Below are 26,043 nucleotides of genomic sequence, written 5' to 3'. Positions count from 1 at the left end.
CAACATTGTATTGAAGGTTCTAACCAGATCAGTTACACAAGAAAAAGAAATGAAACTCATCTAGATTGTAAAGGAGGAAGTAAAACTATATTCACATATTATATGATGTTGTATATAGAAAATCATATATGTCACCTCTAGAACTAACAATCAAGTTCAGCAAGATTGCAGGACATAAGATCGATATGCAAAAATCAATTGCGTTTCTATACACTACCCAATAAACATTCTGAAAATGAAATTTGAAAAACGATTCCACTTACATAGCATCAAACTCAGCTCTTACATATAAAGAGCTTGGAAGTCATCACTTCCATCCTCACGACAACAACAAAAATCTGGAAAAAACTAGAAATCAATGACCTTTCTTAGTTCCATCTAAGAACTGAGGTCACAGGGAAAACTGCCATCCTGAAAACGAGAGAGACGGGTGATTATGGAATCACAGCCAAGGCAAGCTTACTGGGAGCAGGAGCCTCTGGAGTCACTAACTGGTAGGAACACCTAATCAGTAATTAATGAATTGTTGGAGGCTGAGTGTGGACAAGCTTGAGAGTTAAAAACTCTGGGGCCTAGATTTAGGTAAAGGCATAATTTGGGGAGTTTTACCTCCAGGAGCCCCATCATGGTTTCTCATGTTTAAGATGGGAGAAAAGTCCCCTCCTGCTTTAGGTAGTAGGAAGAGAAAAGTAACCATTTTGAAATATGCCCCGAATGTTCTCTGATGTTGGCTAGGATGTGAAGAAACTGGAACCTTCTTCATCCATTGCTGGTAGGAATACAAAATGGTACAGCTGCTGTGTCAAACAGTTGGGCAGTTCCTCAAAAAGTTAAACATAGAATTACCATATCACCCAGCAATCCCAATCCTGGGTTTATACCAAAAAAAATTTAAAAACAGGAATACAAATAGAAACTTGTATAGCAATGTTCATTGAAGCATTATTAACAATAGCCAAAAGGTGGAAACAACTTACATGTCCAGCAACAGATGAATGAATAAACAAAATGTGGTCTGTGTATGCAATGGAATATTACTCCACCATAAAGAGAAATAAGTCTTGATACATGCTGCAACATAGATGAATCTTAAAAAGATTATGCTGAGTGAAGTCAATCAGTCACAAAAAGACAAATAATGTATGATCCCACTTGTATGAAATAGACAAATGCATAGGGACCAAAGTTTATTAGTGGTTGTCGGGGGGGGAGGAAAGGAAAATGGGGAGCCTGCTTAGGGTACGCTGAGTTTCTGTTAATGGTGGTAGAATCCTTTGGGAATGGATAGTGGTGATGGCTGCATAATATGATGAACATAACCAATGTCATTGAATTGTACCCGTAAAAAAAGTGTTGAATTAGCAAATGTTTTGTTATGTATATGTTTACCACAATAAAGCAGTAAAAAGTCTAAGGAGAAATAAAGACTTTCTCCAAGAAAAAAAACCATGTGAGAAGTAGTCTCACCCATCTCCCCCACCCTAAAAAAAAGGTAAATCTGAATTTGATCAATCCTCTAGATCTATCAATTTGCTAGAAACACAAAGGAGAGAGGATGGTTAAACAGCGCCAAGAAGATGCGGTCATCAAAGTCATCAGAAGTTTGTGGGGAACTTCAGGACAAACCAACAGTTTCTTCAATTAAAAAAAAATGCAAGAAAAAAGAAGACATGGAAAGGACCGTATAGAATAAAAGAGATTTAAGAAACATGCTGACTGAAATCACAATGTATGACCTTATTTGGATCCCCCTTCAAACAAATTAATTTAAAAATATATATAAGATAATTGAGAAAATGTGAATATTGACTGCAGATTTGGTAGCATTAACAAATTTTTGTTATTTGTAGGTATAATTGTGATTGTGTTTTTCAAAAGAAGCTTTATCTTTTTGAGACTCATAATGAAAATGAAAGATTTATAGGTAAATAGATATGGTACCTGGTTTTTGTTTCAAAATATTTCCAGGGAAGGCGGAAAGAGACGCTAGTAGCTACAGGTAGAGATGAAAGAGAACTAGATAGGTGCTGATAATCACGGAGCCTGGGAGGTGGATGCCATCAGCTCAATTTTGACTATCCTCTCCTTTCATGTACGTATAAGAAAGCCTACAGTAATTTTTTAATGTAATGGATGACAGTAGTTGTAATCAGTTGCAATCCAAAAGATTAAATGTTTGGAAGATATGGAAACACACAATTAATTATTTAGTAAGAGACTCAAGATTAGAACCAGGTTTTAACTCCTAGCCAAGTGTTCTTTTCCACTCGATCATACTGCAGCATACCAAAACACCTGTATGTAATGGGACAGAAAAGTACATAAATTTCATATTCTAAAGGGAAAAGAAGCACTATTTCTCTTTCACAAAATATCCAGAATAGTGTCTAAGGGGGAAAAAAAATGCATTCTCAAAAAAGGTTTTACTTGTTCAAAGGGACCTAAACCAGATCACAAACCAAATTTCAGACTACAGATTGCAATGCTTGAAAAAAAACATGGTGTTAGGCAACATGAGGAAAAGATAAACTATGTTTTTAAATAAACTATACAGACACAACCTGGATGAGATCAGACTGTAGCCATATATTCATAAACATTAAAGAATTGTCCATCCCCACTATATCATGCTTCAAGAAGCCAAATGTAAAGCAATGTCGTTCTTTAATGATAGAAATAAATCCAGTAACTGAGGGTAATGCTTGGATGTATAAATTGTACTACTGGCAATAAAAGGGTTCCCTAAACTCATGGCGTGACATTGCAGAGGAACCACTTGATGGATGAGTTATGGCTACCAATCGAGGTTTTGCTTTCTCAGAGACTCCCTTTAGAGTTTCCATGCTAAGCCGTTCATCCAGAGTCTAGAACATGTTCCATTCCAGGCCTTCAAGAGGTAACTGAGTACTGAAATTAGATAAAATTTCAGATACAATAGTTATTTTTCTCTGCTATAAATTTTTTTTTTTAATAAATGTATTGGAAACCCTGGTGGCGTAGTGGTTAAGACCTACGGCTGCTAACCAAAAGTTCGGCAGTTCAAATCCACCAGGTGTTCCCTGGGAACCCTATGGGGCAGTTCTACTCTGTCCTTTAGGGTCACTATGAGTCGTAATCGACTCGACGGCAACGGGTTTGGTTTCTTTTTGGTATAAATGTGTTATACTAGAGAGTTCAAGGAAGAAATGTGGCTGACCAGGCAGCCCCTCTACAAGCCTGTGGATTCATATTTGAGTAAAATTTCTTCAACTACATTGTAAATTTAGTTCTGTTCATTAATAATAACATCTAATATGTGCTCTCCAAAAACAGTGGCTCTTTAAAAATAATAGTTAATTTAACTTCTTAACTAAAGCTATATTTAGTAAATTACTGGCTATACTCAAACTTCAGAACTTTCTTATTTAGAGATTAAATCAGATCACTAATTGACTCAACTTTCAATCACCTGTCATGTTCACTTTCCATTTCTTATTTAAAATAATTCTATTGTATCTACCGGTAAAGTATAAAACATGAGAGAGAAAAAAGATTGAGTAAAGGAACTTTTTCACATTTTGTACTTAATGTTGTTTATTATCACAAGATGCTCTTTGTGACACTCTAGGTTTCAGATGCCTTTCAGGACTAACTCTAATAACTCACCTTACCTTCATTGACCCTCTTTTCTGTTTCTTCTTCCCCTAACACCACAGCACCTGTAAGTAGCTAAGTAAACTATATGGTTAAGTAAACTACATCGAATCAATACAATATTATTCAGACTTAAAAAAAGTGTTACAAACACCATTATGTACACTGGGGAAAGCTTTGATAAACTAGAAGAACAAATGTAAGAGATATGCAAAATAAAGAAAAATGTAAAATAATATGTATGACTTATTTTAAAGCTTATTCATAGAAATAATATGAAAAGAAATGTGTTTTAGGTGAAAGTTTACATTGCAAATTAGTTTCTCGTTCAAAAATTTATACACAAATACTTTTGTGACATTGGTTGCAATCCTCACAATGTGTCAGCACTCTCCCCCCTTTCCCTTTCCAATCTGGGTTCCAGTGTCAATTTTTTCTACTTTTCCTGCCACTTCTTGCCCTCTTATCTTTGCTTTGGGGCAGGTGTTGCACATTTGGTCTAATATGCTTGATTAAACTAAGAAGCACGTTCCTCATGTGTGTTATGATTTGTTATAGGCCTGTCTAATCTTTAGATGGAGCCCTGGTGGCAAAGTGGTGAAGAGCTTGGCTGCTAACCAAAAGTTTGGCATTTAGAATCCACAAGCCATTCCTTGGAAACCCTACGGGGCAGTTCTACTCTGTCCTATAGGGTCACTATGTGTCAGAATCAACTCAACAGCAGTGAGTTTTTTGGTATCTTTTGATGAAAGGTGGGCCTCAGGAGTGAGTGGCTTCAGTTCTGAGTTACCAGGGTATCTGGAGGCCATACTTTCAATGGTTTCCCCAGTAAGTCTGGTCTTTTTTGTGAATTTGAATTTTGTTCTATATATTTCTCCCGCCCTGTCTGGAACCCTCTATTGTGTTCCCTATCAAAGTGGTCAGTGGTGGTAGCCAGGTACCATCTACTTCTTCTGGACTCAGGCTGGTGGAGGCTCTGGCTCATGTGGTCCGCAGGTCCTTTGGACTGATAATTTCCTTGTGTCTTTTGTTACCTTCATTCTCCTTTGATCCTAATATAATGGGATTAATAGATGAATTTTAGATGCGCACTCAAAAGCATTTAAGACCCCAGATGCTGCTCATCGAAGCAGAAAGTAGAACATTTTCTTTATGAACTATGTTGGGGCAATTGACCTAGATGTCCCCTAAGACTATGGTCCCTAGCCCTCAGATCCAGTAACTGGGTCCCTCAAGTTCCTTGGATGTATCTAGAAAGCTTCTATGACTTTGCTTTGGTCAAGTTGTACTGAATTTACCTATGGTGTGTGTAGTCTTTCCTTTCACCAAAGATAACATTTGTCTGCTATCTAGTTAGTGATTTCCCCTCCCCATCCATCCCGTCTCTCATAACCACCAAAGATTGTTTATTTCTGTGTCTAAATCTTCTCTTGGGTTTTTATAATAGTTTGTTGTTGTTGTTAGGTGCCGTCGAGTCAGTTCCGACTCATAGAGAACCTATGTACAACAGAGCGAAACACTGCCCGGTCCTGAGCCATCCTTACAATCATTGTTATGCTTGGGCTTATTCTTGCAGCCATTATGTCAATTCACCTCATTTTCCGCTGACCCTGTATTTTTCCAAGCATGGTGTCCTTCTCCAGGGACTGATCCCTCCTGACAACACATCCAAAGTATGTAAGACACCGTCTCGCCATCCTTGCTTCTAAGGAGTATTCTGGTTGCACATCTTTCAAGACAGATTTTGTTCTTCTTTAGGCAGCCCATGGTATATTCAATATTCTTCGCCAATACCACAAATTCAAAACCATCAATTCTTCTTCAGTCTTCCTTATTCATTGTCCAGCTTTCACATGCATATGATGTGATTGAAAATACCATGCCTTGGGTCAGGCACACCTTAGTCTTCGGGGTGACATCTTTGATTTTCAACACTTTAAAGAGGCCCTCTGCAGCAGATTTACCCAATGCAATGCGTCGTTTGATTTTTTGACTGCTGCCTCCATGGCCATTGATTGTGGATCCAACTAAAATGAAATCCCTGACAACTTCAATCTTTTCTCTGTTTATCATGATATTGCTCATTGGTCCAGTTGTGAGGATTTTTGTTTTCTTTATGCTGAGGTGCAATCCATACTGAAGGCTGTGGTCTTAGATCTTCATCAGTAAGTGCTTCAAGTCCCCTTCAGTTTCAGCAAGAAAGGCTGTGTCATCTGCATAACGCAGGTTGTTAATGAGTCTTCCTCCTGATTCGCTGTTCTTCTTCATATAGTCCAGCTTCTCAGATTATTTGCTCAGCATACAGATTGAATAGGTATGGTGAAAGAATACAGCGCTGAAGCACACCTTTCCTAACTTTAAACCAATCAGTATCCCCTTGTTCTTTCTGAACAATTGCCTTTTGATCTATGTAAAAGTTCCTCATGAGCACAATTAAGTGTCCTGAAATTCCCATTCTTCACAATGTTATTCATAATTTGTTATGATCCACACAGTCGAATGCCTTTGCATAGTCAATAAAACACAAGTAAACATCCTTCTGGTGTTCTCTGCTTTCAGCCAGGACCCATCTGACATCAGCAATGATATCCGTGGTTCCATGTCCTCTTCTTAAGCCAGCCTGAATTTCTGCCAGTTCTCTGTGGATATACTGCTGTCAGTTTGTCCTACTGTGGGGGCATTTATAATAGTGATCTCATACCACTATTATATTTGTTCTTTTATGACTGACTTATTTCATTTATTTGACCTATTTCACTCTTCTAATGCCCTTCAGATTCATCCATGTTGTGAGATATTTCCCAGATTCATCACTGTTCTTCATCATTGCATAGTATACCATTGTGTATATGCACCATAGTTTGTTTATCCGTTGATCTGTTGATGGGCACTTAGCTTGTTTCCATTTTTTTGCTATTGTGAATAATGCTGCAATGAACATGAGTGTGCATATGTCTATTCATCTGACAGCTCTAATTTCTTTCCAATATATTCCTAGGAGTGGGATTGCTGTATTGTATGGCATTTCTGTTTCTAGCTTTTTTAGAAGGAGCCATAACATTTTCCATAGTGGTTGTACTGTTTTACATTCTCACCATCAGTGCGCAAGAGTTCCAATCTTCCGAGAACCTCTCCAACATTTGTTTTTTACTGTTTTATTTCTGTTAGTGCCAGTAATGTCCAGGTGAGGTGGTATCTCATTGTAGTTTTGATTTGGATTTCTAATGGCTAATAATCGGGAAGATTTCCTCATGTGTCTGTTAGCTGCCTGAATATCTTCTTTGGTGAAGCGTATGCTCTTATCCTTTGCTCATTTTTTAATTGGATTATTTGCCTTTTTGTTATTGAGGTGTTGAAGCATTCTACAGAATGTAGAGATTAAGACACTTGTCAGATATGTTGTAACAAAAAAATTTTTCCCTGTCTGTAGGTTCTCTTTTCATTCTTTTGGTGAAGTCTTTTGATGAGCATAAGTGTTTAATTTTTAGGAGCTCCCAGTTATCTAGTTTGTCTTCTGGTCTTTCTGCATTTTTTAGTTATAGATTTTATTGAATTTATACCATATTTTTTTAATTTAATTATTTATTAGGGCCCCTAGCAATGTCCCTATTTTTCCTTCCATGATTTTTATTATATTTGGCTTTATATTTATGTCTTCTGATCCATTTCGAGTTAGTTTTTGTGTACGGTGTGAGATAGGGGTTACTTTTCATTTTTCACAGACATCCTGTTTGCAAGCACCATATGTTAAAAAGACTGTGTTTTCCCCCATTTAATGGACTTTGTTCCTTTGTTAAAGATTAGCTAACCATAGGTGGATGGATTTACATCTGGGTTCTTGATTCTGTTCTATGTGTCTGTCATTGTACCAGTACCAGGCTGTTTTGACTACTGTGGCTGTACAGTAAGTTCTGAGATCAGGTAGTGTGAGGCCTCCTACTTTGTTCTTTTTTTTTCAATAATGCTTTGCTTATCCAGGGCCTCTTTCCTTTCCACATAAAATTCGTGGTTAGTTTTTCCATCTCATTAAAGAACACTGTTGGTATTTTGGATCAGGATTGCATTCTACCTGTAGATCACTTTGGGTAGGATTGACATTTTCAGAATGTTGAGTCTTCCTATCCATGAGCATGGTATGTTTTTCCATTTATGTAGGTCTTTTTTGGTTTCTTACAATAGTGTATTGGTCTTTCTTTGTATTGGCCTTTTACCTCCCTGGTTTGATTTATTCCTAAGTATTTTTTCTTTTTCTTTTTAGGGGCTATTATAAATGGTATCGTTTTCCTGATTTCCTTTTCAAAGTTCCCTTTGTTGGCGTATAGGAATCCAACTGATTTTGAATATTGATCTTATATCCTGCTACTATGCTGAATCTTTCTGTTAGTTCCAGTAGTTTCCTTGTGGAATCTTTGGGGTTCTGTATGTATAGATAGGATCATATCTTCTGCAAATTGGGATAGATTTACTTCTTCCTTTCCAATTTGGATGTACTTTATTTCTTTTTTCTTGACTTTTTGCTCTAGCTAGGACTTCCAGCACAATGTTAAATACAAGTGTGACAAAGGACATCCCCGTTTGGTTCCCATTCTCAGAAGGAATGAGTTCAGCCTCTTTCCATTGAAAATGATGTTGGCTGTTGGTTCTGTATAGATGTCATTTATTATATTGAGTAATTTCCCTTCTGTTCCTATTTTATTGAGAGTTTTTATCAGGAATGGGTGTTGGACTTTATCAAGTGTCTTTTCTGCATTAATTGAGATGATCATGTGATTCTTTTCTTTTGTTCTATTTATGTGGTGGATTATATTGATTGATTTTCTAGTGTTAAACCATCTTTGCATACGTGGTATGAATCCTGCTTGGTTGTGGTGTATTATTTTTGTGATATGATGCTGAATTCTGTTGGCTAAACTTTTGTTGAGAATTTTTGCATCTAAACTCATGAAAGAGACTGGTCTGTAACTTTCTTCCTTTTTTTTTCTTTTGTATCAGGGTTATGCTGGCTTCATAGAATGAATTCAAGAGTATACCTTTCTTTTCTATGCTCTGAAATAGTTTCAGCAGTACTGATGTGAGCACTTCTCTGAATGGTAGAATTCTCCAGTGAAGCTGTCTGGGCCAGGGCTTTTTTGTTGTCATTGTTGTTAGTTGTTTTTGTTTTTTTAAACCTCTTCAGTCTCTCCTCTTATGGGTCTGTTCAGATTTTCTATCAGTTTGTGTTATTTTAGGTAGGAAGTATGTTTCTAGAAATTTGTCCATATCTTCTAGGTTCTAAATTTGTTGGATTACAATTTTTCATAAAATTCTGTCAGGATCCTTTTTATTTCAGTTGGATCTGTTGTGATGTCGCCCATCTCATTTCTTAATTTGGGTGATTTTCTTCCTCTCCTGTTTTCTTTTGTCAGTTTGGCCAATGGTTTGTCAATTTTGTTCATTTTTTCAAAGAACCAACATTTGGTCTTGTTGACTCTTTCTGTTGTTTTTCTGTTCTTCATTTCATTTATTTCTGTTGTATATTTATTATTCCCTTTCTTCTGTTGCCTGCTCTTCTTTTGCTGTTCTCTTTCTATTTGTTCAGTTTTGGCCTATTCTTCTGTTTTAACATGTATGCTTTTTGCTATAAATTGAGCTTTGAGCACTGCCTTTGCTGTATCCCAAAAGTTTGGGTATGATTTGTTTTCATTCTTTTGTTTGTTTGTTTTCAATTTTTTCATATCAAGCATTTTTTTAATTGTGTTTAGATGGAGGTTTACAGAGCATATTAGTTTTTCCTTAAACAATTAATACACATTGTTTTGTGACATTGGTTGCCAAACCCATGATGTATCAACACTCTCCCTTTCTCGACCTTGGGTTCCCCATTGCCGTTACCAGCTTTCCTGTCCTCTCCTGCCTTCGTGTTCTTCCCCCGGGGCTTGTGTGCCTATTTAGCCTCATTTTGTTTTATAGGTGTGTCTAATCTTTGGCTGAAAGGTGAACTTCAGGAGTCCCTTCAGTACTGAGTTAAAAGGGCGTCCAGGGGGCCATACTTTCAGGGTTTCTCCAGTCTCTGTCAGACCAGTAAGTGTGATCTTTTTTCGTAAGTTAGGATTTTGTTCTACATTTTTTACAGCTCTGCCCAGGACCCTCTGTTGTGATCCCTGTTAGAGCAGCCAGTGGTGGTAGCCAGGCATCATCTAGTTGTGCTGGACTCAGTCTGGTGGTTGTTGTGGTCCATTAGTCTTTGGACTAATTTTTCCCTGTGTCTTTGGTTTTCTTCATTCTCATTTGCCCCAGACAGGGTGAGACTAGTGGAGTATCTTAGATAGCCACTCACAAGCTTTTAAGACCCTAGACAGCACTCACTAAAATAGGATGTAGAACATTTTCTTTATAAACTATGTTATGCCAATTGAGCTAGATGTCCCCCAAGGCCATGGTACCTAGCCTTCAGTTCAATAACTCAGTCCCTCAGGGAGTTTGGATGTGTCTATGAAGTTTCCATGACCTTGTTTTCGTCAAGTTGTGGTGGTTTCCCCAGTATTGTGTATTGTCTTACCCTTCACCAAAGTACCACTTATGTATTGCCCTCCCCTCCCTCCCTAGTAATTGTCAAGGATTGTTTCTTTCTCCATGTAAACCTTTTCATGAGTTTTCATAATAGTGGCCTCATACAGTATTTGTCCTTTTGTGATTGATTTATCTTACATATTGACATCTCTGTTTCCCTGTTTTAACTGTGTTTTATTATTGAGAGTACTTTACCTAGGTTGGTATCTGGCTGAAGCTGTTCTGTGTTCTATACGCCAGTTGTTGTCTGAAGTTGGTTCTCTAACTGAAGGACTCCCTATGATATTTCTTGTAAAGTTTGGTTGGGTTTTTATGAATTCCTTTAATTTCTGCTTGTCTGAAATTGTCCTAATTTCACCATTGTATTTGAGAGAGAGTTTTGCAGGATATATTATTCTTAACTGGCAGATTTGTTTTTTTCTTTCGAGGTTTTATATATGTCATCCATTACTTTCTAGCCAGCATAGTTTCTGCCGAGCAATCAGAGCTTAATCTTAATATTTTCTCTTTGTAAGTGACTTTGCATTTTTCTCAGGTGCTGTCAGGAATCTTTCTTTGTCTTTGGTTTTGGCAAGTGTGACTATGATATGTCTTAGTGACTTTCTTTTGAGGTCTATCTTATATGTCATTTGTTGAGCTTCTTGGATGGTCATCGTTTCATCTTTCATGATATTTGAGAAGTCTTCTGCCAGCAAATCTTCAACAATCTTCTCTATTTTCCATTTTCTTCCGCTGTTCTGGGACTCCTCTCACACACAAATTTTTGCTCTTGATTATGTCCCACATAATTCTTGGGATTTTTTCTTCATTCTTTCCTCTGATTTTTCTCTACCCACAGTGGTGAAGTGAGGCCAGGTAGAAAGGGATAGAGGTTTTGTACCAGGGTAGGTGGGAGGAAGAAATAAAAGGAAGAAAGGCAAAACATTTTTAAAAATGATGCAGTGGGAGCCAGCGGGCTTGGCCGACCCAGGCTGGTGGCAGGTAGTAGCTCTCTAGCCAAGCAGCTAGCCATCAGGAAGGAGTCGGGGTGGCATAGAGGGCAGAAGGGCGAGGGGCAGGAATGCATGTTTCTCTGGTTACCAAGTGTTCTGTCTCCTGTTTAGAGCTATGCGAAGCTACCTCCCATACTCCCTGTCCAGGATCATTGCTGGCTGTGCTCCAATATGCTGACACTGTGCTATGTTAATTGGCAGAAGACCTCTGCTCTGTATCTCTCCTCATTTTCTGTTTTCCTTCAGTTTCTTCTTCCATTCAGTGTTTGATCTAGTTCTTTATCTCTTCATTTGATGCTTAGGGTTCCAGGATTGACATTTGTATCTGCTTTACTTAGTTTTTCAGGTCTTTGCTGCAGAGGGATGGCATGATGCATCTGTCCGTGGCATCATGCTGGCTCTGCCTCTCTAAATGCTATGCTTATGTGACAATTGGTGAATGACTCTTTAACCTCTAGTGTATATAACTGATTATTAATGGAAAAATATATTGGTAAGAAGCTTAACAAAAAAGAATACTTTCCAGATTTGTAATTAGTATCATTAAAATAAAGTATAGGTCACTTTAAGGTGGAGTGGAGGATTTCACACAATACAAACCCAAATGCAGATGTGAAAGTATGTAAGCAAATTGATAAGAGTATTGTCATAGGAATTAGGACATTATAATGAGAACCTTTTGGAATTCATAAAGAATGCCCTCTTGGAGGATGTCAACTCTATCCCCAGTTTGACTGATTGTTCAAGCGTAAAACTGAGCTAATCCAGAATATTTGCATTCCAAATATTTGACACTGGAATTAATCTTGAACTCACTGTGGATCAATGCCTTTTAAACACTTGGCTGAAATAAATAATTTTTGTGAAAGATAGCTTGAGAGTATGCAGGCTATACATTCCTCTGATAAAATCGTTCCCTGAATTTTGCCAGAAAAATTAGAGAACTTCATGACTGAATATTATATTGTCTACTCTTCCAACTCCTCTCCTTATGCCCACCTCCCTCTTCGTGCCCAATAGAATCCCATTTACTGAATTGCGCATGAATTATATGTGCTGAAGCCATCAACCTATAATAAAAGATGGAGTATGTGTTTCTAGTAAGGATATTGTTCTTTAAGTGCACCATGTGTGACAGCCTACAAAAGAGCTTTATCTCCTGTCTCAGTATCAGAAATTGTAATGCTTTCCCTTGGCATTTTGTTCGCTTTTACCTTATGGATCTTTAATCTTACCATTCTCTGCCTGTCCCTGGTAAAAAGTGCAGAGTGGTTTGTGTCCTGTAATTTGTTTCCCAGCTTCACTCCTGGCACTATCTACTTTCTTCGCCTTGTTTTTCCATTACCTCATATTTCTTGCTTATTCTAAATTATTTATTATGCCATGCTATTTGAAACTTTCTAGCTGCCTTTGAAATAAGGTAGGATTTAATTAACTAATAAATTAAATAAAATAAATAGTTACATAGAAATTCTCATTTCTAAGGCATCTAATACGCAGTCACTGGACCAGAGCCGACCAGAGCCCCTGGTGTACAGAAAGTGCCCAAATTAATGTCGGTTGTAATTATCATAAGCAGCCCTAGAGGCACAGTGGTTAAAGCACTCAGCTGCTAACTAAAAGGTCAAACCCACCAGCCACTCTGTGGGAGAAAGATGTGGCAGTCTGATTCCGTAAAGATTTACAGCCTTGAAAAGCCTATGGGTTGCTATGGGTTGACTCAACGGCAAAGGTTTTTTTTTAATTATCACTCTGCAATTTCACATGGTAGTGCCATAGTAGTGTTCAGAAACCACATGGACAAACACACACACACACACAAATAAATGCTCAGTTCATGTAATGACCTTGGCTACCGTCTTTGTACAGTGTTTCCAATACCTAAAATATTGCCTGGACACAGTAGGCAATTCATAAGTATTTTCTGAATAAATGAGCTACCGAACAGTGAATTCCAGGAATCACTATATTTATGTTTATACATATTTTTAATATATATGCTGAGGGGAAGTTTGCATGGTGAAAATGACATTTTTTAGACAGTGTGGGTTCGACTCAAACACTGATAACTACTACTACCTATTGCTATCTACTCTGATAATAGCTATCAGAGTTATTTGATTTCCTTGGGGCTTGCTTTGCTGATCAGCACTTCCTAATGTTCTTGTGAGGATTAAATGAAGTTATCAACAGCCTGGCACATAGAAGTTCGGTAAATGTTAATCCCCTTTACTCTCCCTCTCTCTCCTCCACAATGGGTATCCCTTCAACAGTATCACGACAGGTATGTGTATTTGTGAGAGAAAGAGTGTGTGTGTTTAGAAAGCCTAATGCACTCCAAAGACACTACCACCAAAGAATTATCTATATTTGTCTATATAATTCTTCACTAGCCACTCTTTTCTTCCCTTACCTCCCAGGCTATCTGACCAAAAAAAAGGGGGAAAAAGTGGAAGGAGGTAGGCACAGAGGGACAAAGGGAGGCAAGAAGAAAAAAAAAAAGAATCTAGTTGTCTCATTAGAAAATAGGAAAGCACATAATAACCATCATATATGAACAGAACGTCCATTGAGAGTGCTATACAACGTTCAAACAAACACTGCCATTCTTTCTTAGAAATCGCTGACTACAAGATTGCTAAACCTGAGTGATTAACATCTTGTTAGATATGCATTGCGCTTTTCAAAACATCTTATGTGGAAAATCAAGAAGATGCACAATCTCAGAAAGTGGTGTATCTTTAAGGAATCACTGGCTCCATGGCTAACAAAATAGAAAGGCTGACTATAGCTATCCAGTGTGCAGGAAGCTAAATAATATGACTGCCAATCACTCCCAGATGGCACTCGAATCCATGCATTCATTCTGTTCTGTTGGTGCACTTCTCTTTGGTGACTTTTTTCCACACCTGACACAAAGTTTTTCAATATGTGGTGTACTCTGCTTTTTTCTCTTCATCCCAGCACCATCTCCCCCTTTGTGGAGAATTAAAAAAAGTGATTTTTGATCCCTAAGACCTGTGTCCAAGTCAATCTTTCCTTGACCTACTCCAATTGGTTTATTCTCCCCCTTATCAAACCCCGCCTCAGCCATCTTCCCAGGTCTCTATCCCTGATACAGGCAGCACATTGTTGGGAAATGTTTGCTTTAGCATTTGCAGGCACTGTGCTGGGATGAGGTATCAGATGACAGGCTTTCATCTGGATATAATTTATTTATTATATCAGTACTTTATATTAAAGAAAGTGTACCAGTGTGAAAATTGAAGGGGAAACATATTTTGGTTAAAGGATAACCTGGAAATTATTAAAGTCAAAAGCTTCTGGGTCAAAGGGTAGCAGCTTCATGTTATTAGAATAATATGTTAATGTTTAAGTCATGTAACCTCCATGGGTCTTTGAAACACCTGTGATGGAAATGGTTTTCACACTGTTATAATGATAACAAATAGACTGAGGCTCATTGCTTTAAATTTTTGAATCTATGCATGCGACTGAATTTTATAAATAAAGATTCAGCAAAATACCACCCTAAGTCAATTTTCCTCACAACTCTGCTCTCTTTTTACTGCTATTCCTACTTCAAGCTCCACCCTCTCCAACTCTTTCCCTCTTTTGCTTCTCCTTTACTTCAATTTCATTTGATATAACTGTTTCTGGAGGAGTAGAAAATGGAACTGCCACTGGGATAAACTAGAAAGCATGTTAGATGCCCTATAACATATTTTTTTTTTATTAAAATCAAGTTGACACCATTGTCTGGATTCTCCCTTTTGCCAAACAGTATTGCAAAGGGTATACGTCCATCACGCCTCAACAAATAATAAGTTATTTATGTTCACTTACTTCACTCTCCTTGTACTTTTAACATTCGTGTGGAAGCATATAAGTGCATGCATGTATGTACACACACACATACACATATGCTTGTTGATAAGAATCTCTCCTATGTACTCCAGAAGTTATACAATGCCTAGAAATCCTCTGAAGACAAGGTCAAAGTGCTCTTTCACTTGTAATTGGTGAAATTATCCCATCTGACATTTTGAAAGGCAAGGCGTATCGGTTACAATAATTTACATTTATTGTTTTAAATACAAATGTAAAATCTTTGGAATTCTTTTTGCATACTCTTATGCAAAATAGGAAATCCTGGTGGCATAGTGATTAAGTGCTACAACTGCTAACCAAAAGGTCGGCAGTTCGAATCCACCAGGCACTCCTTGGAACCTATGGGGCAGTTCTACTCTGTCTTATAGGGCCGCTATGAGCTGGAATCGACTCGACAGCAATGGGTTTGGTTTTTGGTTTGGGTATGCAAAATAGAGCATTTTGAAAAAAAAATTAGAACGTTCACTTAGCTTCAAACTGGAAATTCTAAAAAACCAATAGAAATACTATGAAATCTACTTTAAATGTACCCTTGTTCTCAATAATAAATCAGCCAGGTGGTTATCAAAGAACCAAGAGTCTTTTTTTCCTCCCCAAAACATGTTATAATCACAGAGGTAGAAATGATCTTGAGATCAACAAGACCCAGTTGTGAGAAATATTTACTGAAGGTGACCCTGAAGTACTTCCGTTGAGAACATTCCTCTAGAAATATTCCTCTAAAATAGCCTACATATTACCCTTGAGACAAGTCAAATCCACGGAGATGTGTATTTAGATGACATTGTTTTGTTCAATTTAGAATTACGTCATCAATTTGCACTGTGGGCTATTTTAAGAAATCACCAAATGAAAATTGTTAACGTATCTACTATACACTTTTGAGAATATGGTCCTGTATGTATCAGCATGATGTCCTAAGGGATGAAGTTCTCTCAGGTCTCAGTAACAGAAAAGTTTGTTTCACGTCCATTTTCATTTTACAGCAGCTGTTACTCCTGTAATGGATCATGCTTCCCTCTGCACTTAGGTTGCCAGGAAGCTTAGAGCCAAACTTAAGGTCTATCAGTTATTTAGATTCTCAAAATATGTTTTTTGTAACCCACTCTTTCTTATCTATTATTCTCCCTGTCTTGTATAGATTTCCACAAATATTTATTTTGTTTACATGCATTTTGTATACAATCTCAAATTCTTTGTGAAATGGTGGGGAAAATAAATATCACCTCATCCAAAACTGTCAGTTTAAGATGGGAAACTGAAATCCGACACTTTAATGGCTTCCTCGAGGTCAGGGTACAGACTGTGGCACAGATAACATTAGAAACTCAGTTTCCTTGCCCTTCTCCTTCACCATAAAACTACCTGCCTGAACAGTGAAGGATGAAGGAAATAAATTTAAAAAGAAAAACTTCTCCTTGGCACATTGTGATGCTTAGTATTATGTGTCAACTTGGTTAGCCTATAATTCTCAGTGGTTTGGCAGACACCGGCCATTTTGTGATCTGATATGAGCAGCCAATCAGTTTGGAAGGGGAGTTTCCTTGGGGGTGTGGCCCGCACCCACGATATAAATGCATGTTCTGGCACAGCTCCTTCTCATTCCAATCCTGTAATCTTCTGGACATCTGACCCTGGTTCCTGGGACATAAGCCAGCCTGTTGCCTGACCTGAAGATTTTGGATTTGACAACCACCACAACCCTTGAGCCAGGAGAGGCCTCCAGCCTGTCCCCTGACCTACAGGGATTGGTTTCATCAGCCTGCAACCACAGGAGCCAGCGGAGGTCATCAGCCTTTAGTCTGGCCCACGGATTTGGGACTTGCCAGCCCCCACAATTGCACAAGCTACATATCTATGCATGTTTCACCAGTTTTGCTCCTCTACAGAACCAAAACTAAAACACGCATGTAGCTCAGTGTTTCTCAACAAGGGAGTTATTGACATATGGGCAAGACAAGTCTTCACTGTGCCAAACTGTTCCCACATTGAAAACTGTTCAGCATTCCTGGTCCCTCCCCACTAAATGCCCTTGAGAGATAAAAGGTGGTGCAGGCCACACCCCAGGGAAACTCCCTTTACATTGGATCAGTCATGTAGCCTGGGTAACAACGGTGTTACAACCCCACCCTAATCCTTTTAACATAAAATTACAATCACAAAATGGAAGACAACCAAAGAATACTGGGAATCATGGCCTAACCAAGTTGATACACACATTTTGGGGGGGGGGGGGCATAATTCAATCCATGACAGTGAGTGGCACTGAAAAAGCATGGTGCTAAAGGAAAGGTAGAATAAGGTAGCATAAGTGAAGAGTATCTGAGCCAAGTCCAAAGGGTCTGTGCATAGTTTAACAGAGCAGACATAAGCAACATTCTAGGCAAGAAGAGCATGTGAAATGGAAAGATGGATGTGAAAACAGTGCAGAAGGCCTGCATGGAAAAGCAGAGGCACACTCAGAAAAATGAGGCGTGAGGTTGACCAGGTATTGCAAAACTTAGTGGACATGGTATTATGGACCTCAAATGTCAACTGAAGAGTTTAGATTTTACCCAATGATCAGAAGGTTACAAGGAGCTTTTAAGTAATCTTTCATTTGAAAGACATTTTTTCAATTGTTGGAAAATTTGCTCTAATAGACACAGGCATTTCCTGTGTGCCTTTGTGTCTTAGTTATGTAGTGCTGCTATAATAGAAATACTACAAGTGGATGGCTTTAACAAAGAGAAATTAATTTCTTTACAGTAAAGTAAGCTAAAAGTCTGAATTCAGGGTGTCAGTTCAAGGGGAAGCCTTTTTCTCTCTGTTGGCCTCTGGAGGAAGGTCCTTGTCCTCAATCTACCCCTGGACTAGGAGCTTCTCCACACAGGGACCCCAAGTCCAGAGGACACAGTCCGCTCTTGGTACTGCTTTCCTGGTGGTATGAGGTCCCACCTCTCTGCTCATTTCCCTTTCCTTTTATCTCTTGAAAAATAAAACGTGGTGCAGACCACACCCCAGGGAAACTCTCTTTACACTGAATCAGGCATATGACCTTAGTAAGGGTGTTACAATCCCACCCTAATCCTCTTTAACATAAAGCTACAATCACAGAATGGAGGACAACCACACAATACTGGGGATCCTGGCCTAACCAAGCTGACATATATTTTGGGGGGACACAATTCAATCTATGACACCTTGATCAGAAAGGAAATGAGATAAAAATAGTGTTTGAGAATTAGCCTTGGAGTTTTATTCCAATTATAAATAAGAAAGTAAGTAGAGGCAAGAAGCTGAAATTGAGAACATGAAAAAACAAAAGGGAAAGAAAAAGAGAGACATCTTTTAAAATGAAGAATAGCTTGGTTAAAGAAAGTGAGGAAACAAAAAGCTCAACTCCAACTTCCTTTATTTTCCACTGTGATCTTCTACCTTCCTAGGCTATTTGGTGGTTTAATCCAGTCCATGACTGCCTTTTGCTCTGTCCCCTTCTGTGCCTTCCACAACCTTCTTATTCCTCAAGGTCCAGCACCCACTCCATGACCACAGTCCTGCCTTTGACCAGCACAGTAATTCTGTGCTCTTCTCACTTGGCTTTATATTACATATTTAGGACTCGCCTATCGAAAGTAATAACTTCTTCTAGAAATATTTTATTTTTTGTGCTTAGCCCTCTCAAGGTTCTGTACAGACATTACCTCATCCATTTCTCTTGAAAGTAGGTGCCCTGATGACAGAGTGGCCCCGAAAGCTATTTGTGTGGGTTTTGGGGGAATATGTATGCCTGGGACCTCAAAGGTGTCAATCCTATTTGGGATGAAAGATGGATGTTCTCAGCTATCATTAAGTGCCAAAAGTGCTCTTGTTCAAAGAGAAGAAAAAAGTTCCACCACCAGCAAAAAAAAAAAAGTCTTGCTAGTCACCAAAGGAAAAAAGCATGAGAGATGGCATGTTACCATGTATCTTTTACCTTCAAAATTTTTGCTTCTCCTAAAATTTTAAGTAGAGAATTTTCTCTGGGGGCATTATTGTACCCTCATGTACTCCTAGAAAATAAATATAGAGTCAATCTCCTCTTATTCAAAAGTCTGTAAGACCCTTTTATTCACACAAACACACACAGAGCGTTTTACTACCACACACCAATTTGTTTAATCGTCTTCTGTGTAATGAGCAAAGCAGACATCCTGGAGAGGAGACTCTAACTGTGTAATTGGAATAGCCTAGCCCAACCCAATGCGAGAAAGTGAGACTAGCAGAGATAAAAAGAAATCCTTGCATGCCTCTCCTTCTGCCACACTCCTCACTCCACTAGTGTTGTCCCATTCAAAGTTCTAGCCACTGTAACTTTAAAACCTTACAGCCAAGTAGTACTTAACCACCACACCACCAGGGTTTCCTTATAAACTCATACCATGGGAAAATATTAACATTTTATTAACTAAGTAGACGATTCCAGCCTAAATAGATTTTTCCCTTCTGCTGACCATATGTTTAAAAGATTATGGAAAAGAATTTTTAACTTGAGTCTTCCTTTCCAATAAAGAATGACTCACTTGTGTATTTTCATAAGGCGTAAAGATTGTTTCACTCCAACTACACTCAGCCTCTAAACCGTTCTATATACCTACCCCCAAGTAGGTATGTGTAAGTAATAAATGCTGAAACCTAAAGTAAAAAGGGGATACTTACAAAAATAAAAACATATAGAATATTAAAATATTGTAAGACAAAGAAAGAATCCCACTGAAAGCTCTGTCTTGCCTGGAGACCAAAGTAGGGACTAAAATACATTCCAAGGTCATTTAGTGGGAGTTGGACATCCATAAAGTCTGCAGCTCTTTGTGAGGAGCAGGATCCAGGCCATCAGTTATGAACAGCAGTCCGCAGTAACAGGCCACAAGCTTTCCTACACCATAGGCAATACACCTGCAGAGACAGAAAACAAATAAATCATGTCCTTGATTGTCTACTACCATCATCAAAATTTCACCCACTTTCAACAACTTCAAAAAAAAAAAAATTTTTTTTTTTTTTTTATTCAACAACTTCAATTGTAGGAGCTTTACCTTCCAGTTGGAATTTCACTAGTCTTCTGGTTCTTTCTTCTAAACACAAGCTTTTGCTTTCTTTGGTAACAACAGTCCTTTATCCCTGACAAAACAGAACTGTCTTCTGATTAACTGTGGTTTATGGAACATTTTCCTATATCCTTATCTCTAAATGCGTCGAAGAAAGCATTGACCCTCTCTAAGGAATGAATCTTATTGAAAAGGCCCATGCTGTGGATCAGTTCACATTTAAATTGCTGATCAATTCCCTAAGCTCTTTCAAAAGAAACTATAGCAGCAACCATGATCGCAAGATGAAGATGATAAAAACTATAAGTCCCCATCCCTCTCCTCCTTACCCAAAGAATACCTGCTATAGGTCCACTAGGCAACCATACGTAGACCCTAGGAATTCCTCTAACTGTATAATTATATTCTTACTTATGCTAAAATCATCACTGCTAAACATAATTGCAGAAGCTTCACACAGCGGGTCATCATTTTGACCAATATAGTATATTAACTTAAATCTTTCTATCTAAGCATAACAATAACCATGTGTTACTTAAGTATCTGTTTTAAGGTTAAGAATGAAGAAATTAGTGAGGGAAATCCCCTTTTCTTTTTTAGAAGCATCTACCACTCTCTCTTTTCAGCTACAACATTCTATTTGAAACTAATAAACCAAAAAAAAAAAAAAAAATGGAAACCCTGGTGGCGTAGTGGTTAAGTCTTTTCAGCTACAACATTCTATTTGAGACTAATAGCCTCCCAATATTGTACTGAAAATTAAAGGGAAAATATAAATTGTAGCACCCACAAAGTGAAGAGAATCAGTGAATAGCATGGAATATCTTGACACCGAGAAGTAATTACTTCCCCAAAATTACTTCTGGGATAGATGAGGGGCATCAGACCAAGGTATGTCTATTGCACCATTAACTGAAAAAAGATTTTCTAGATTCTCTCCATTGTTTTCAGCTTGACTAATCATCCAGGGGCCTTGTCTAGAGGAAGTACCTGTGAATCCTATGATTAGTTGTCTGCTTTCCATAGTTCTTTCTCCTAAACATGAAAACTTGGATGGCAGGTAAAGTTATCCCAGGTTGGTGAGATGTACCAGCCAAATGTTTGCAAACTTTATTCAAAGAACCTAGATGCAAGCCATCTACAAAAATTAATACAAGAAGGAATTATTTCCATTAACCTTAAAAATACTCATAGCAACACTATAGGGCAGAGTAGAACTGCCCCATAGAGTTTCCAAGGAGTGCATGGCGGATTCGAACTGCCAACCTCTTGGTTAGCAGCCGTAGCACTTAACCACTACAACACCAGGGTCATTAGCCATTAGAGAAATGCAAATCAAAACTACAGTGAGATACCATCTCAACCCCTACAAGGCTAGCATTAATCCCCAAAACAGAAAATAATAAATGTTGGAGAGGTTGTGTAGAGACTGTAACACTTATACACTGCTGGTGGGAATGTAAAATGGTACAACCACTTTGGAAATCAATTTGTTGCTTCCTTAAACAGCTAGAAATAGAGGTACCATGCGATCCAGAAATTCTGCTCCTTGGAATATGTCTTAGAGAAATTAGAGCCATCACACAAATAGATATATGCATACCTGTGTTCACTGCAGCACTGTCCACAATAGCAAAAAGATGGGAACAACCTAGGTGCCCATCAGCAGACAAATGGACAAACAAATTATGGTATATACACACAATGGAATTGAAGAACACCAAAGACACAAAGAAAACATTAGCCCAAGAAACAAAAGGCCACATAAACCAGAGACTCCATCAGCCTGAGACTAGAACTAGATGGTGCCTGGCTACCAGCAATGACCACCATAACAGGGAACACAAAAGAGAGTGTCTGACGGAGTAGAAGAAAAGTATGGTGCATAACTCAAACTCCCATTAAAAAAAAAAAAAGACTTAACGGTCTGACTGAGGCTAGAGGAACCCCCGAAGACATGGCCCCCAAACTCTCTGTTAACCCAGAACTAAAACCATTCCCGAAGTCAACTCTTCAGACGAAGATTAGACTGGACTATAAAACATAAAATAATACTCATGAAGAGTGGGTTGCTTGGTTCAAGTAGGTACACGAGACTAAATGGGCAGCTCCTGTCCAGAGGTGGGACGAGAATGCAGAAAGGGATAGGAGGTGGTTGAATGGACACGGAAAAAAACAGGGTGAAAAAGGGGAGTCTGCTATCACATTATAGGGATTGCAACGTAACAATATGTGTATAAATTTTTGTATAAGAAATTAACTCAAGCTGTAAACTTCCACCCAAGCACAATAAATTAAGATATATATATAATATAAATGTATATATATAATTTTGATGGATATATATAAAAATATATATATGCATAAAGATGATGTTGGTTGCACGTACTAACCTCTAGGAACTCTCAAGGCTTCCTCTCACCAATTCCAAAAGTCAAGGAAAAAAATGGAGTCTATTACAAGAACACGTAATAGAGAAAGAAGCATTTAAGTAGAGAAGTAAACGTATTATAAATAGAATACCTGAGTGAAAGACTCTCTTCTCCAAAGTTATCTCTTGTCTTATTCTAGCTCAGGAATCTGGCACTATAAAACAAGCCTAGAAAAGGCTCTCACCTAGAGGGAGGCTCTTGGAGAGCCAACAAGAAATAAAACAGAGCTTAAGGGAAGGGAAAGAAGGAGTCCATAGGTGGCACAAACGGTTAAGTGCTTGACTATTAACCAAAAGGTTGGCAGTTCAAACCCACCCAAAGGCACCTTGGAAGAAAGGCCTGGTAATCTGTCTCTGAAAGGTTACAGTCTTGAAAATCCTATGCCAGAGTGCAGTTCAACTCTGAAACACATGGGGTTGCCACGAGTCAGAATCACCTTGATGGCAACTGCTCTGATTTTTGTTTTGTTTTATTTTGTTTTAGAGAGAAGGAGGAATCTAATGATCTGCTTAAGTCTGCCCTAGTCCAGGCTTAAAGGTTCTCAGGTGGCACAAGCAGTTTGTGATAGGCTACTAAACTGAAGGGTGGCAGTTTGAACCCACCCAGCAGCACTGGGGAAGAAAGACCTGGCTACCTGCTTCCTTAAAGATTATACCCAAGAAAACCCTACTCTGCAACACATGGAGTCACCTAGAGTTGAAATTGACTCCACGGCAACAAGGTTTTTTTGTTTTTTTTTTGGCTTTTAGTCCAAGCTTGATACTACTATAGGTCAAAAGGCATCTTTAGGCTCACTCATGGCCCAGCTCACGTCCTCAGTGTAAAATACCAGGATTTGGGCCCACATTGCTCTTTAGTAAAGCAATGTTTACTGTTCTAGAATGCTCTTTACACTACAAAATACCTGTAAGTATATATATACTTGGAGACACAGTCATGGATATATCAATAAAAGTTCTCTTTTTACTTGCCTGATTAGCTGACATCCTCTTTCCCCTCTAAAAAGACTGATGCTCACCACTAAATAAAGGTTTAGGCTACCGCACCCCTCTCTAGGAACCCTGGATATTTCTACTGTCTCCTATTAAGTCATACACATACCAAGCGTCTGATCTGTTTGTCTGATCTAAGCTACTTACAGTTTTGTGTCATGAATTTTATTAAATGTAATGTAAACTAAATAAAAATGAATGTAAAAGGAAAGAAATTTGCTTTAATAAAAACTAGGTTGAATGACTGAAAAGATCTAAATAAAAGTGAATCATTTCAAAACACTATGGAATTAAATTGGTACAAACACAACTATGAAGTATTGGTGGAAAAATAAGGAAAATCTAAGAAATCTTAGAGTCATATTGTTTCACAGAGTATAAAGTTTTGCTCCGCTTTAAGAAAACAAAACTGTAAATTCTAGATCATGCTTTCTTAGTGTTCCTTATGTGTGAAAGATAAAATGGCATTCAAATCAGAACTTACACTTAAAGAAAGGCTCTGGTACTATGTAAAAGATTGGCAAATAAATTAACATTTGTCTTAAGTTAATGACAATGTCAAAGATGACGAAATTGAAGATTTTTTCCAAGTGCTGCAGTCTGAAGTTGGTCAAACATGCAAACAAGACGCATTGATAATTACTGGTGATCGAAATGCAAAAGGTGGAAACACAGAAGGAGCCATAGTTGAAAAATAAGGCCTTGGTGATAGAAACAATGCCAGAGATCTCATGATAGAATTTTGCAAGACCAACAACTTATTAATTGCAAATGCCTTTTTCAACAACATAAGTGGCAACAATACACATGGACTGTGCCAGATGGAATACACAGGAATTACATAGACTATTTTTTATACCTGTGGAAAGAGATGATGGAGAAGCTCAATATCATCAGTCAAAGCAAAGCCAGAGACCGACTATGCAACAGATCATCAATTCCTCATATGCAAGTTCAGTTGAAGCTGAAGAAAATTAAAACAAGTTCCTGGGAGCCAAAGTGGCTCCAATTGAGATGTTTCAACAAACAGATGCAATGTTGGAAGCACTCACTCACCTATGCTAAGAAATTTGGAAGACACTGTCTGGGCAACTGACTGGAAGAGATCCATATTTGTGCCCATTCTAAAGAAAGGTGACCCAACAGAATGCAGAAATTATTGCATAATGCCATTAATATCACATGCAAGTAAAATTTTGCTGAAGATAATTAAAAAACACTTGCCACAGTATGTCGACAGGGAACTGCCGGAAATTCAAGCCAGATTCAGAAGAGGATGTGGAATGAGGGATGTCCTTGCTCATGCCAGATGGATCTTGGCTGAAAGCAGGGAATACCAGACAAGGTTGCCATAAGTTAGAGTCATCTCAAGGGCAGCTAACAACAACACGCCCCAATAAACCGTCTGCACCCCTAACTCTGTCTTGGAGTATATGTCCTGGAAAACTAAACTGGTGCACCAAATAATGGCACAACTAACACACAGAATATTCCATACATGAACACATTGGCTTAATTTGTGCCAGGTATTCTCACCATGTATTGAACCCATCACTGGAAAAAGGCAGTAACACTGATACCATGTCAATAAAGGAACAATACAACTGACGTCTCAAAAAATCAGAGCCTGAGTCTCACATATATATGCTTTGGATGCCTATCTCAATAGATTGCCAGGGGTCCAGAGCTAATATTCAAATATTGTTGAATATTATATACCATGTCCTGCCAGAAGATTTGTGAGACACCAGCCGAGTTTTCTATCCAAGTACAAAAGATAAATTTCATATATTCCCTGAGAATAACCTTCAACAATTTTTCCGAGTTGAGAAATGCAGGTAGTTTTAGCTGGACTCACTGAGATCCTGATCAATACTTAACACCACAAGTTTGGCCAAACTGTGCCAACTAATCTGGTACCATATTTAATCCATTGCAAAACATAAATGGCATATGGCAGCTGGTCCAAAATATTGTTCCCCTTCCCTTGTCAATTCTGAATATTAATGATTCAATATACATTTAAATATATGCATCATGACCCCCAGAACAGAAAGAAATAAGATTCAACCATGGGAAAGAGGATGCTTAGGCTTTGCCAAGGATTAAGTCAGACATGATTATTGAGGGGAAAGAGAGTATACACATTCTGACTTACTTTGTTCTCTCTCCTGGGCCTCTTCACACCTTGGCCAGGGAAAAGCCAAAAAGCAGAACTCCATAATTTATGTAACACTATGGAATTGACGGAAGGTAGATATGATATATTAGTATAGCATAGGGCCTCTAGATTAAAGGAGAACCTGGCTTCTCTTTGTGGTTTCTTGTACAGAGGATAGCTTGAATTGCCAAAGAAATTAAATTTAAGCTTAAAGAATGTGCATGTGAAATATTCACCCATGACACTATAGTTCCTAAGTGGTAAATCTCCTACTCTGTGAGAACTTGGGTGCATAGATTATGCCCTAGAGATTTCTTCAGGAAAGGT

The sequence above is a fragment of the Loxodonta africana genome, chromosome 5 (genome assembly GCF_030014295.1).
Source record: "Loxodonta africana isolate mLoxAfr1 chromosome 5, mLoxAfr1.hap2, whole genome shotgun sequence".
Classification (NCBI taxonomy): domain Eukaryota; kingdom Metazoa; phylum Chordata; class Mammalia; order Proboscidea; family Elephantidae; genus Loxodonta; species Loxodonta africana.
Note: the sequence above shows the minus strand (reverse complement) of the source record.